A 15970-nucleotide genomic window follows, 5' to 3' on the forward strand; every position below is an offset into this window, starting at 1 on the left:
GCACATAGAATATGTTGACGTCTAGTCATTGTAGTTGATTAAATCTATTAAACTGGCCAAAATTATCAACAAAATATGCTTGTCAAGCTAATCATCTAAAATCAGTTTATTCATCTTGGGGCGCCTGGGTGGCGCAGTCGGTTAAGCGTCCGACTTCAGCCAGGTCACGATCTTGCGGTCTGTGAGTTCGAGCCCCGCGTCGGGCTCTGAGCTGATGGCTCAGAGCCTGGAGCCTGTTTCCGATTCTGTGTCTCCCTCTCTCTCTGCCCCTCCCCCGTTCATGCTCTGTCTCTCTCTGTCCCAAAAATAAATAAATGTTGAAAAAAAAAATTTAAAATCAGTTTATTCATCTTAATAGACAACTATGAGTAAACAAGTTGCCTACTAATAACTAGGCTTGCTTGCCACATTGAAAACATGCTAAAGTACATGAGCTTTTATTCATTAAAAAAATTTTTTTTTGAATGCCTACCTATTTTCCAGACATGATGTATGTTCTAGGGTTACAGAGATTAACAAAACAAAGTCCACTGCCACATTGTACTTACATTCTATAAATGGAAGATAGATAATAGCCACTCAATATATAAGCAGGACAAGTTGGAAATAAATGCAATGAAGAAAATAAAACAGAGTGATGTGACAAAAAGTGAAAAGGAGTAAAATTGACTATTTGGATTGTATTATGGTGATGACTTCCGTGAGGTGGTAGGAGTTGATGATGATGACCTGGGGAGAGTTCTTAACAATGCTTTAGCAAGTGTGATGGCCCAGAGAGATAATGGAGCTTGACCATGTTCCCAATGGAGAAAAACAAACAGATTGTATGATTGCAGCATGGTGATCTGTTCTTAAGCATGTTATGACATTAAAGAGAGACAGGAGGGGAGATTTCAAATCACAAAAACGTGTTTGGATTATATTTTAAGTGTAGTGAGAAGACAGAGTTTCAACTAGCTGAATGATTATATATTTGCATATATATTTATAATTATATTATTTTAAAATTATATAAAATTAGATAAATATAATATTCATAAATATATTAATATATTATGAAATTGTATCTCACATGGACTTAAGAGCCACCACTGAAAACTCTTGAGCAGATACCGAAAAAGGGAAAGGAGGTTGTGAGTTAGTCAGCCACCTGAAATGGTAACTGTTGATTATTTTCATCAGATTAAATATATGGATATTTTATTTCAAGGATATTTTAGCCTTTATTTAAGAAAAAGTAACATTTATTTATTACTGAGAAACAGAGAGAGACAGAGCATGAGCATGGGAGGGGCTGAGGGAAGGGGAGACAGAATCTGAAGCAGGCTCCAGCCTCCCAGCTGTCAGCACAGAGCCAGATGCAGGGCTCAAATTCACAAACTGCAAGATCATGACCTAAACCATAGTTGGATGCTTAACTGACTGAGCCACCCAGGCACCCCATAGGCTTTATTTTTTAATAGCTTTACTGATGTCTGTAATTTATTATGTGGTAAATTTTATATTTAAAATGTATAATTTGTGATGTTTTGACATATCTGCACACCTGTGGGTCCATTATCTCAATCGACACAGTAAGATATCCATTACTCACAAAAGTTTCCTTATGATCATTTCTAATCCCTTATTTCTGCTCCTTTCCCAAATCCAGGTCAATTACTGTTCTGCAGTCACTATTAGTTCACATGATTAGTTCTATCATTAAGTATTAGGCTTTTATATAAATTGAGTCACTCATGTAGGTATTCTCTAGTCTGCATTCTTAGAATAATTGTTTCCAGAAGTATCCAAGTTGTATTAAATGCCAATGGATTGTTGCTTTTTATTGCTGAGGAGTATTTGATTGCCTGTATGTATCATAATTTGCTTTTCCATTCACCTTCTGATAGACATTTGGAGAAGTAGTTTTAACATTTGTGTTCAAGTCCATGTATGAACATGTGTGTTCATTTCTCTTAAGTAAATACGTAGGAGTGGAATGGCTTGATCATAACTTTTTAAGAAACTGCCAAACTATTTTACAAGTAGTTGTATCATTTTCATTCCCACCAACAGTGTAGAAGAGTTCCAGCTTTTCTGTATTCCCAACAACATTTAGTATGGTCAGTCTTTTTATTTTTTATTTTTTGTCTTCAGTTTGTTTATTTTGAGAGAGACAGAGAGACAGAGAAAGGAAGCAGGGGAGGGGCAGAGAGAGAGAGAGAGGGAGAGAGAGAATCCGAGGGCTTGAATTCACAAACTGTGAGATCATGACCTGAGCCACAACCAAGAGTAAGACACTTAACTGAGTTGCTCAGGTGCCCCATGGTCAGTCTTTTTAAATTGGTCGATATAGTAGGTATATGATAATATCTCATTGTCATTTTAATTTTCATTCCTCTGTTGACTAATAATGTTGATCATCTTTTCATGTGCTTATTTGCTTCCATATGTCTTCTCTGGTTAAATATCTGTTCAAATAATTTCTTATGTTTTAATCAGTATTGTGATGTTATCCTAGTAGCATATATTATAGAAAAGAATATTTAACTTCCTCTTAACTTTTTATTTTCTTTTAAGATAAGTTATTAGTTCAACCATTCATTCAACATGAGTTAAATGAGTATCTAGTTCCAAGCACTGGGGATACAGTAAGAATGAGACTCTATACCTGCTCTGAATCTGCAGATACAAAAATTGTCAGTTAAAATTCAGTGTAATTATAATGTATTTCCCAAGTTATTTTGCAATTTATGATTCACTAATGTGGAATGCTTTCTATAAGGGTAAAAGATAAATATGATATTAAGGTATATTAGATTATGCCTCAGCTTTCAAAAGAGCTCAAACTACCCTTGGGAAGCAGGCATAGAACTAAACTCTATAATAGCAGAAAGTAAGTTACAAATAAAAAGTACTGAAAATAAATGTCCTGGTAAATATTGAGGGAAGATCTCCTGGAGGAAGATGGACTTCCAGCTTTTACTAATAAGAAAATGTCAGTAAGTGAATAATACAAAGAAATGGGATATATGAGGTCAGAGGCAGCAATATTCTTTGTTTTTAAAGAGCAAAGAAGATGCTGGGCTGATTGGGCTGACTTAGTTTCTGAATCATGAGTTTAGGATAAACAATGTTATCCTGACCACGGGTGTTTGATAATAAGTGAACAGTTTTTGGTAGTTAATAGGATTTTTAGTTACCAAGATTATCCTGTAAATTTTGGAACCTTAGTTAAGGTATAGTGGTTAGCATAGAAAGGAGACAGAGGGCTGAGTAGCCCACTACAAAGATTACTTTTAACCTAATGGACATCTTTAAAGGATACTCTGCTCTGCTCTGGGAATTTCACTTTTTCACCTGCTTCATCTTGTAGCAGCTAAAACAACATTCTGAAATCTGGGGAAGTGTGATCTCTGGCCTCCTAGGATAGAATTTTTTAAGTCTGTCCTGTCCTATGCTGGACTGAGCACTAAGTGCTTTACATTAGAAACTCTCTGGAAAGGGAGAGTTTGCTTTATTTATCAGTTCAGAAGTCAGGGGAAATGGGCTATGAGATACTGATAATACTTATTGTAATGGAATGGACTGGAAGATATGGAAGTTTCAGGCTGAAGGTCATTCACTCACTAATACATAGCTTTTTTTAAACCTTTTTTTTTGGTGTTTGTGATACGATAAAGTGTTCTAGTGCTATCAACTTACTACAAAACTGCGGCCTTGGAAGAACAGAAAGTACAGAAATAACTGCCTTTTATGGATTCCTGTTTTGTGCAGTTTCAAATATAGACTTAAAAAAGATTACTATCAGAGTATTCTATAGTATATTGATATAAGAAGAGGATTCTATTATAATTGAATGAAGAATATTCACTTGAAGGAGAGGGGAATATTTTTTAGAAGTGATATATTTTTAAATGTTTTTGAAAAGGTATTGATACTTTGATTTATTACCTATGAATTCATACCAATATATTTGTTTATAATACCAAAAACAGAGGAGCTGCAGGATAAATGAGACAAGATTAAAGAATGCACACACTCAAGCAGTGTGATGAAAAGCAGATCTTAACTTTAGCATATGGAAGGAAAATCAACCATTTATGCCCTGTGGATTAACTGGATAATATCAGACCCACTCATTTCATTGTAGTTATATTCTGAAAAGCATAAATTTTCCTGTTTCCCTTGATGTATCAGAATCTACATATATGCTGTAGACTGAATGCTGTGTTGCCCCAAGTTCATATGTTGCAACCTAATTCCTAATGTGATATTTAGAGGTGGGGCCTTTGTGAGGTGATTAGGTCATGGAGACAGAACCATCATGAATGATTAGTGCCTTTTTGAAACAGGCCCCAGAGAACTCCTTCACTTGCTTCTGCCTCGTGAGGACATGTATGAACCAGAAAGCAGGCTCTCACCAAATGCCAAATCAGCTGACACCTTGATCTTGAACTTTCCAGCCTCCAGTACTGTGAGAAATTAATTTATATTTATAAACCACCCAGTCTATGACATTTTCTTATCACAACCTAAATGAACTAACAATGGCTTATTATTACAAAGTGCTAATATATTTTAAGACATAACTCCCATGAAAGAAGAAATTCCTTTTAAAATTTCAGTTCTGAGTCTGCTAAACTATTACAGTGTCGGGTAAGGGAAGGGGTGGGTGTATGATCCAGCCTGAAAGACTGGATCTTTAAGTATCTTTATCCATTCTTTATGTAGGGATATAGTGAATTTTCTTGTTGACCTTTGCATATGGCTATTAACAAAAATAGAACTAGAATTCAGGTCTCAAGATCCCTAATTTGGTATTCTTTCCATTACAATACTCTTCTTCCCAAGTCTTACTAAACCCCCACTTCCACTTTTGTAATTCCTCTTTTCTTCTTGAACAGTGTAAACACATAAAATACTAATAACTTTTTGTTAACAAACCTTCAGTTAATTTTTAGTCAATTGATTTTTTACAAGGATACTAACCCCATTCAATAGAGAATGAACGGTCTTTTCAACAAATGGTGTTCGGACAACTGGGTATCCTCATGCAGAAGAATGAAGTTTGATCCTTGCCTCATATTGTACACAACAATGAACTCAAAATGGACTATAGGCTTAAATTTATAAGTTAAAACTATAAAACACTAGAAGAAGGCATAGGAGTAATTCTTCATGACTTGGAATTCTACAATGTTTTGTTTTGTTTTGTTTTGTTTTTAGATTTAACACCAAAAACGCAAACAACAAAAGACAGGATAGATAAACTGAACATCAAAACTAAAACTTTGTCCTGTAAAGGACACTATTGTGAATGTGAGAAGACAATTTGCTGAATGGGAGAAAATATTTTCAGATCAAGTATCTAATAGAAATACATGCATACATATACATACAAATACAAACATGTATATAACAGAAACATGAATATATATAGAAGTGTGATGTTAATTGTATTCTGTAATATAATTAGCTAATAACTATAATACAGCTAGCTGCATTCCATTCATTATTTCCTTTTATTATCAGTATAAAAATTCTCTAACTTTAACCTTCGAAGAACTTAAAATTATCCATAGTATACAGAACGATAGGCAATTCACCAACAACTTCCATCTGAAAGGGTATAGATAAGTCAGAGATTACAAGTTATCTGTATGGTTTGATTTCTTTGATTTCCTGTTTCTTATACCCACCTGTCCACCTTCCCTTTTCCATCTATGAGAAGCTATGGATTTAATAAACAGAAAAGGCAACATGGAAACTTGGTCTATTTAGCAAAATAAAGTCATTTTCCATTGGGAAACTCCTCTAGGCCAAACATATTTAAGCTATTGCCACTCTTACAATTTATTACTTGCCAATATGTTTGTTTCTTTGAAGTATAAATGCTTGATCAGGTGCAGTAACATCACCTGGTCAATGTTTTAAATCAGATTTTCATCCAAGATGAGCTAAATTTCAATCTGTAAATGTAATCTGAACAAAAATTTTTTTAACATTTATTTTTGAGACAGAGAGAGAGCATGAACGGGGGAGGGTCAGAGAGAGGGAGACACAGAATCTGAAACAGGCTCCAGGCTCTGAGCTGTCAGCACAGAGCCCAACGCGGGGCTCAAAATCACGGACCGTGAAATCATGACCTGAGCCGAAGTCAGCCGCTTAACCGACTGAGCCACCCAGGCACCCCAATAATCTGAAAAATTTTAATCCTTTTAACTCTCTTCAAAATATTGATAACCATCCCTTAGTGGTCATTATGCTTATAACATATAATTACAAATGAATGTCATTTTATAAATGATAAATATTGTTTATAAATTTTGAGAAAATGTTGAAAAGATACTCTCTGATTGTAGATTTGCCTTCAAGGATGTATGTTTCTTAAGAAAATCAGAGTTTGAATTATTTCATGTATGAATCCTTTTTAAAAATGACCTTTTCATCTGTATTTGAATTAATAGCATTGTGTGCAGTTTAACTATGTTTAGGACTATAAATTTAAAGGATTCAGAGTTTGAACTTTAAAGGAGGCATCTCAGAAATAATGAAGTGGAGGGGCACCTGGGTGCCTGAGTAGGTTGAGGATCGGGCCTCGGCTCAGATCATGATCTCGTAATTCATGAGTTCCAGCCCCACTTGGGGCTCACTGCTCTCAGTGCAAAGCCTGCTTCTGATACTCTGTTCCCCTCTTTCTCCATTCCTCCCCTGCTTGCACTCTCTCTCTCTTTAAAAATAAAAAAAAAAAACATTAAAAAAAAGAAGAAATACTGAAGTGGAAAAGGAATTTTCCATGTCTGCTTTTTCAATCAAATTTTTTTTTGTCTTAGGAATGATTCTATTTTTTAAATAAGGAATTACATTATTTGAATCAGATATTTTTGAATGTTTTTTCTATCTGTAGTTGTGAAGACCTATTCCTTAATCTGAATTTCTCAATCTAAATAGTTTCCAAACAAAATTCAGTCACTCATAGTATAGGTACAAATTTGTGAGTGTTTGATGTATGTAACTAAATTATTCATTTATTTAAATTCAGCCTCATTTGTACAAATTCTGAGATGCCTTGAACAGAGAATAAAGAACAAGGAATATTAACAGAATAGAAAATAAAGACAAGATGAAAGAAAAATACAAATTTATTCATTAGTTGATAAAATTTGGCTATAAATTTTCTGGCAGTCAAAGTAAGAAGGGACACCTGATCTCTTCCATCATATTCATTGTTACAATTTAAAAAGTATATCCAAGGGCATCTGAGTGGCTCAGTGGGTTGAGTGTATGACTCTTGATTTCTGCTCAGACCATGATCTCCCCCTTTGTGGGATTGAGCCCAGCATCAGGCTCTGTACTGACAGCATGGAGCCTGCTTGGGATTCTCTCTCTCCCTTTCTCTCCCTCTGTCCCTCCTTGGCTTTCACATGTGAGGTTGCCAACCCCCCCCCCCCTCAAAATAAATAAACTTAAAAAAATTACAAATAAAAAGTATATCCATTTCTTTTAATTAATTCTTAAAGAAATTTCTCATAAAGAAATAAAGAAGGAATTATAGATTGTATGGTAATGCAGCTTTTTGTAGTGACAAATTTCTTTGATTAAAGAAGACCTAACACTTAAACATGACTCTAGGAAGACAATTCTGGGTTTCAGAAGGTAATATAATCCAAATTTGTAGTCTTCTGGTGGTTTTGCTTGATTCAAAGAAAGAATATAAATATATAGAAGGCTGGCTAGATTTTAGTTTCTACAAATCATCTTTCCTAAACCTACTTTATCAGAGGGATCAAGATTTCTTTTCTAGACTAGACCCAGTTAAAATATGATAGGTAAAAGTCTTGATATGTTGGCTATTCTAGTAAACTGTAATATTTGTTTGCAAAGAGTCCTAGATATCAGCAACCATATTTATTTCCTGGAACTTTTTTAAGTAGTCAGCTATAGAAAAAGAATGTGAAGGGGCGCCTGGGTGGCTCAGTCGGTTGAGCAGCCAGCTTCAGCTCAGGTCATGATCTCCCTGTTTGTGAGTTCCAGCCCCGCATTGGGCTCTGCACGGACAGCTCAGAGCCTGGAGCCTGTTTCAGATTCTGTGTCTCCCTCTCTCTGCCCCTTTCCTGCTCATGTTCTGTCTCTTTCTGTCTCTCAAAAATGAATAAACGTTAAAAAAAATTAAAAAAAGAATGTAAAGAATGGAAGTTGCTAAGATGGACTGGCCACTATTTCTCAAACTCATGAGGTATGTATGCTGAGAATTGTTCTTTTTCACAATGAACTCATGTTCTCACACATTGAATGTGATTAACCTCAATTTGTGTGTCCCTCCTTTCAAGGGATATATCCTTACAATGCTTTTGCTTATAAATAACAGAAAATGTGGTTCAAATAGGTATAAATATTAAAGTGAATTTATTGGATTCTGCAGTAGACAGAATTCTATGAAGATACCCAGAATTCCTAGTCTTTGGAATACACTCTCTCCCAATTACTCCATTAAACATGAGCCTATGTATTGCTGCAGAGGGATTTTGCACATATAATAAGGTCTCTAGTCAGTTGATCTTGTAATAGGGAGATTAACTGGGTGGTTCTGAACTAATCACATGAGTCTTTTAAATGTGGAGAATTTTTTCTGGCCGGTTGAGGAAATTAGATTTGAGGCATCAATGCTCGCTTAAAGATAGAGATGGCTGGGGGGGGGGGGGGGGGGGGGCGGGGGGGGAGGAATAATTGAAGCAGCCTCCAGGACCTGAAAGAAATTCCTGGTGACAGGAAGGAAATAAGGACCTTAGTCCTACAGCCACAAGGAACTCCTGCCAACAATAATGAGCTTGATGTTGAGGAAATGGAATTTTTTTTTTTTTGGTATTTTCTAGGGAATAACATATCCTGGCCAGAAACCAGAAGATTGATTTCAACCTTATTCTGTCCTAAGCACAATGTCTTTCCTGAACTTTGGAAATACCAGAACTGTGAGCTAGTAAATGTTGTTGTTTTAAGGTGTTGTTTGTAATAATTTGTTACGCAGCAAGAGAAAACTAATATAGCCAAATAACTGAAAATTCCAGTGGTAGGGTAGGGTGATCATCAGATGTGTCAGAAGAATTCTGGCTCTCTTCCTCTGAAATTCTCATTGCTCTATCACCATATTTTCTTCCTAGGGGAAAATTGGCTATAGCAGCTCCAATTGCAAATTGGAGTTTACTCCAATTTCCAGAGTTTACTCCAGAAGTAGAGAAAAAAACCTCTTCACATATGTCAGCTCATACTACCTTGATGATTAAGATTGGTCCAATCAGTGGGAAACCTGGAACTGTATTGCTGAGGCAACACTGGAAGCCAAATTTCAGAAAATCCTCTTGAGTAAGATTATATCAAGTTTTATACAAAATTTTTCATTCCTCCACTCATCTATGCAGGTAACAGTAGTTCTTAGGTAGTGGTTCTGATTTTTCAACTAACTCCATAACAATAGTAGAACCATGCTTCCCATCTGTACTTTCTTGTATATTATGGCTAATTAAATGAAATACCCAGTTTTTCTACTTTTAAGTAAATGCAACTATATTTCTAATACTTGGTTCTGGTATTTCTCAATTTGTTTACCCACTAATTATAAGCTTCCAAAATATGTTTATTTCTAATTAAAATCAGATTGTAGTCCATTCCATTTTTCAATGACAGACCTTTGTTCCTCCCAAATTGTAGACCATTTAGCTTACTGGATATTCTCTCAAGACTTTATATATTTCTTTCTTGGTAAATCAGAACTCTGGGCTTCTCAGGCCAATATTCTGCATGAGGATGCTATATCGCTCTATCACAGTGTATGGAATGTTTCAGGATAAACAAAGATTTTTTTTTTTACAGGTCTGATTGACTTTTTCTTACCCTTGTCCCCAGACATAAATTCACTAAGCTGTATGAGTTATTGATTGTCAATATAACCTTAAAATTCCTTTGAAAATCTGGATTGGTCAAAATGTTCTCTTGATGAAATGTTTAGTAACTTTAATGGGATAAACAGGTGTTTAGTATATCTTGTCCATCTTTTTAATATATCATGATGCTATGATAATTCTTTCAAATGAGTTCTACTATTATGGTCCCTAATAATAGTTTCTCTCCTACTGCGAACCCAGCAGCAATCCATATAGAAGAGAAAGATAAGCATTTGCCTTCTTATTGGTGACATTTTAACATCAAAAGCCAAAAAATGTCTCTTATTAGTCAGTTGACTACTATCTGATTACTGTCTAGGATGAATGATTTAAGGTAAACCTATCCCAAATGCAAATCAATTTTGAAAGCTGTTCTTCATTGTTTTACTGAATTAAACTTAAAAAGTATTTGTGGTAATCCGATGCTTCTATATTCCTAGGCAGGCATTTTGTAACCGTTTTATCTTAAATGATTCATCAGAAGTGATGTTGCATAAAGTCAGAAGTTGTATTGATGCAATGTTGAGATTATTTTTCATACTTGCTAATAATATGTGCTTTCAATGTGCTCATATTAAAATTATCGGTACAACTTATCCTTTGATGGAACTAGCCCAGGATTCTTTAGGAAAATGTGATATTATCATATATTTTCTTAACTTATCCTTGTGCTGAAGTTAAGAAGCTTGATATTTAAGTATGGGTAGACATTCTCAAATTTCATTAGGGAATAAGTTTTCTGCTTTCAGTGTGGCTGACAGTAGAACATATTAAATCTGTCTATCATTTATATGCAATAATCAGCAAGTCTAGTTTTAAGAAATGCTGCGTATAAATCAGGATTAAGCTAGTGGTTACAGAAAACATTTTTGCATTATATTGTTTGGCTCCCCCTCAGTTCCTTTCTGTGGCTGCATTAGAAGGTATTATAGTAAAGAAAACAATAAAAATTGTTACTGTACTTACTACAGGTGGGGGTTGGGGAGTGGTGTTATGGATAAGGCTTACCACATGGCAGTGTCCTCTCTATGAGGACTTATTGAAGGTATTTCTCCTCTGTTTCTATTCTTGGAAGATCTGAGATTTTCCTAAGCAACTGGTTTGGGGCTTTTTTTTTTATTTTGGAGAATGTGAGTGGCACAATGCATTATTTATTCCCCTTTGATTTATAAAATGCTCAGTTCAATTTTTAGTTCTCCCTTCAATGACATGCATCTTATAGCAAATATTCATTTACCAGTCTTAGTCATAGCATTTGAATTTTTCTACATTTATTCTCTTTTTAACTTCATTTTCTCATTCACTTTTTATCTCATTATATATAGAATATACTTAACCAGTAAATAGTTGTCTTCTATTTGAAAAGGTCATCTCTGACAGAAGGCACATGTCTAGGAAAATGACCTATAGACACCTGAGCTAGAAAGAGATGCCTATTTTGCCAACAAGATAAGCCAGTTAACCCTGGTGGTGAGTGACTGAGCAGATATCTAAAGCAGATTATGTCACATCTATTGTTCATTGTATTTGTTTCCTTTTGTTCTACCCAAAGGTAACTAATCTCACATCCTTTAAGTAATGAGGTCCAGAGTTCCAAATATGAGGATATAGCAAGACTGGTCTAAATTAACAGTTTATACAAGTTTATACGAGAACTGTACATTTGTGTCATATTACTAGAAAAATATCAGAAAATACATAGCAATTAAACCATAACAGAGATACGTTCATTTTTCGTTGTATCATAATAATGGGGACTATGTTAACATAATGATTCTCCACCTTGGATATATATTTTTTCATGTCAGACCAGTGTTCATTTAATAAGAAAAATAGATTACTGGTGCAGGTCCATCTATTAAGAATCTCTATGAATATTGCCTGGATATTTATATATCAGTATCTATGTACATAATTTTATAAAATTTTAAAAATATATATATAAAATCTCCAGGGTTTACTGATATACAGCTAGATTTGAGAATCACTGTGTTAATAATGAATTATCAAGATACAGAACAAAAATGTTATTGAAAACCTAGCTCTCAGTCCATCTCTGAACTGTTAAATGCTGATAGCTCTCTATATATTTGAGACATTAATATTCCCTAAGACACAAATAAAATGAATGTAAGATTTTAGAATTTTTTTTCAAAGACCGTGTTTTGTATAAAAACAGTGAAGACCATGGTACATTTGGTTTCGTAATATGGGAGTTGAAAATGACTTTTCTTCCTCAGTGGTCTGAAAACCAAGACTGTTTAAAATAAAGCTCATCCTTACAAGTGAGATTTTACTTCCTGAATACTAATCTGACGTTTAATGGTAGAAAAAGGAAGAAAGAGAACAGGCCTAAGACCAGCATCTTCCCTTATCTTGCTGGTGACTCAATTTTTTTTTTTTTTAATTGTGCCAATTCCCAGAGAGACTCATTATAAAGCTGAGATTGAAGGAAGTAATTAATTCAGGAAGGTTGATATTGGTTTTGATGCACCAGAGACTTCTGGTTCGTCTGCTGAAGTGTGAAAATAATGCTGTGGACTGCAAGACTGGAGGAGGGAGAAATGACATGCTGGTCTTCTTGTACACATCTAACAAAATACAAATTCAAATATACCTTCCACTTGTAAGGAAAACTATCTTAATTAGGAGAAGCCTAGAAAAAAGATCAACCATTTAATCTTTTGGTTTAGTAGGCCAAAAGTGTCCTTTTCAGAGACCCGTGATAAAAGGGGCCTGAAAAATTTTTTTCCTCTCAATTCTAAAATATATTCTCAGTGTAGTAATTACATTCTCAGAATCTATATTTCATGTATCATTAGTAACTGCCCCTTCCAACTGGTTTCAAGTGCTCATGATTTCCTTATGGAGTGCTAAATATGTAGTAAGATACTGATGCTTTAAAACATTTCTTTAGAAATTTAGAACTTGTAGAGCATTTTTTTTCCTATAGAGTCCATAGTTGCACATACAATTGAGTTTGTTTTTTTTTTAAAAAGCATACTTTTTTACAAGAACTCACCTTATTCAGCTGTAAGATGTGTCATTGAAAATTTGTGCAATGAAGCACTGTTTGGGGGGCTTATCTTTTACATTGCCTATTTGAACTTGAAATAACATATTTTTTGAATGTCCAGGATTGTTTAATGTTAGTAATCAAGATTATTAAAACTCTGATTCAAGACCATTCTGCCATTAATTTTGTTGAGGTTATTTACTAGCTGTAATGAGAAGTTAAAGCCCAGCTTTATGCAATTTAAATGAAGTCATAGAACTTAAAGTCAAAGAAAGAGTCCATAACTTCATTATTTTATTGACACAGAAGCTGAGAATCAGAGGTGAAGTGGCAATAATAGAGTACTTAATAAGCAGAAGTAGGATGAGAAACCACCTTCCAAAAAATGGAGGAAAAGGACCTGTCATTGAGTGTCCAATTTTTACCTTGGGAGACTGATATAATCCCCACTTAACAAGATAAGGGAATTGAGATCCAGAGAGGTGAAGCAATTTAAAGTTCACAGAATGGGGAATTTTAGAATTCAGATTAGATCACCTGTCTAAATCCAGGGCTGTCTCTTCCCAAAGCCCATGGAATAGCAGTTCTCCTTCAGTCACCAGACTTGCAGGATCCAGAAGTCGGCAGAAATATAAGAATAGAGTAAGTGATACTCATTTGGTCTATTGTATTTAAGTAAATCAGCAGATTATAGTAGTATGATTCGGTGAGAGCAATAAGAAGTGATAGAGAAGAATTGAAAAAAGAGAAGTCTCTATCTCCCCCTCTTCCCTATTCTTCTTTCTTTTAAAGATTTTCTTCTTCTAGTTGAAGTCATTCTGCATGTTGAGAAATAACCACGTATACCTGGGAGAAGTCTCCGTATATCACTGTATAGTTATTACTGTGTAGTTTTCCATATAAGATGACTTGAGTCATTAGGAAAGGTAGTTTATAATCAGCAATTTCCCTTTAATGTAATAGAACATAGTTCATTAAAAAAGAGCTCTATAGAAATGTTAAAACCAGCATTTAAAAATACCCAGATTAGTTTAGAAATTAACATTTGTACTATTTCTCATACAAGTGACATTAAATAATATTAATGGGAGATGGCATACATTAATTTTCTCTTGAAAATCTCCCACGGTTTTATATTTTTATGTTGGAATTACAGAGGTCAAAATGTGTATATTTGCAAGTGGTCCTATGCAGTTTTCTTTAAGTTGTTAAGTTGATTGTCAATGTGATTTTAAAAGTAGTTGATTTACTTAATATCAAAAAGGTATATAATTTTAATGTCTGTGTGCTACTTATTCATGAGTTCTTATGTTTCTTATATTTTATAAATGAAGAGCTTCACAACCAAGGAGGTGAAGTGACTAATAAAAAATTCACAAAAAGATATAACCCAGGTCTTCCTCCTGATATTAGCTTGCAGCTGTTATCATTAAATATCTTGACTGTTAAATCTTTTGATTATATTTCACTTTTAATTTTAATTCTAAATAAACGTGAGAGATAAAGTGAGAAAGAAGCAACAATATCCTCCTGAATTTGAGATGTTTGAAGTAATATTACATTTAGACAATGGAGTGATGTGCTAATACGTTCTGTCAGGAAAGCTGAGTCAATTTGACAGTAATCCTATTAAAAATATCTTGAAATAATTTGCTTTATGACAGACAATGAAGCTTTAATTTTACTTTAGACAGAAGATTCCAGAGGATCTGTTTTGATGTAAACTTTTATTAAAGTAATACTTGAAATGTAATTTATGGTTCTTTTTTAAAAGGAAAAGTATCCGTTTATTATTTTTTAAACATGGTTTTCAGTATATTTATGAGTTTCTGGAAGGAAGACATTGGTGTGACTCTTAATAAAAACATTTCTTAGCAGTAAATTTAGAACTAATTTATTTTGCATAGTGATAAATTATCCAACATACATAAGTAGATATACTGTGTATATACATACATATATAGATAGATAGATAGATAGATAGATAGATAGATAGAAATAAAGATATAAATAAGGATATAGCTGAAAAAGTATTTTGTTTTAGTCTAGATCATGGTTCATTTAAACTTACATAACATCATATATTTTAAAGCTTGAGACAAAATAAAACATCTTGCAGTTAAAGGATGGAAGTAAAATTTTGGAACTCAACCATGAGATGTCTGTTTATCTGCAATGTCGTAAATGAAAAAATCACCATCATTACAAAAGTGGGCGTTGGGAATACAGATGGGACAGCTGTTGTTCTTTAATTGTGACTGGATTAGTAAAATGCAGTTTTTACAACTCATTTAAAACTTATCACTGGGGAATACATTTTAGTACCACTTAGGGTGTCTTTTGGTTAATAAATTCTTGGCTTTTGAGTGTAAGTATTTGGCTTCAAATCCCAGATACAAGTTTATTAAAAATTGTAATAGTTCTTAGAGACTATAAAATGAAATGAAGTGCACAAAATGTGTGTTTCCGGTGCTTGACTTTAAAACGATTTTTTACATGACTTATTTCAATATTTTTAACTGAAGCAGACTGTTGTTGAATTTAAATGATTATTAAATATTTAACTAGAGTGAGAAAGAGGAAGTAAGAGAGAATGAGAGAGAGGGAGAAAGGGAAGTATGTAATTTTGAAAAGTGTTTTTTTCAATTTCTTGGTAGTTTTTTAATAAAATATATGCCCTATATGAAGATATTATGCCAATAATTATAAGTCCAATAATAATTATGTGACACAGGCTGTAACTTTAGATCTGCATTGTAAGATAGCATAGTGTAGTTTGTAAGAAATTTGTGGGATATTCTGTGAAAGAATTTTTAAGAAGTGATAAAAAATACACTTTTTTTTAAACCAGAACATTTGGAATATGACATTGAGTATTTCTGCATTTAGCATTATTCTAAATGTTTGTCTTCATCAAATAAACAAATGAGAGAGTAATTAAAATCTGTGTTAATGAACAAGTCTCCCTCCTGAAATTTCAATGTTTGTTGCCAGTGCGGGGAAATTTTTGAGTCAGTGAAGCAAGAGATCAGTG

The 15970-nt window shown here is 33.9% G+C and overlaps 1 protein-coding gene across 3 annotated transcripts in view; it reads left to right on the forward strand.

Annotated features, from left to right (window-relative positions):
- NAALADL2 (N-acetylated alpha-linked acidic dipeptidase like 2) overlaps nt 1-15970 on the forward strand; it is a 1352594-nt gene that overhangs the window by 284131 nt on the left and 1052493 nt on the right. The gene's annotated exons all lie outside the window — the stretch shown is intronic.

The sequence above is a fragment of the Prionailurus viverrinus genome, chromosome C2 (genome assembly GCF_022837055.1).
Source record: "Prionailurus viverrinus isolate Anna chromosome C2, UM_Priviv_1.0, whole genome shotgun sequence".
Lineage (NCBI taxonomy): Eukaryota > Metazoa > Chordata > Mammalia > Carnivora > Felidae > Prionailurus > Prionailurus viverrinus.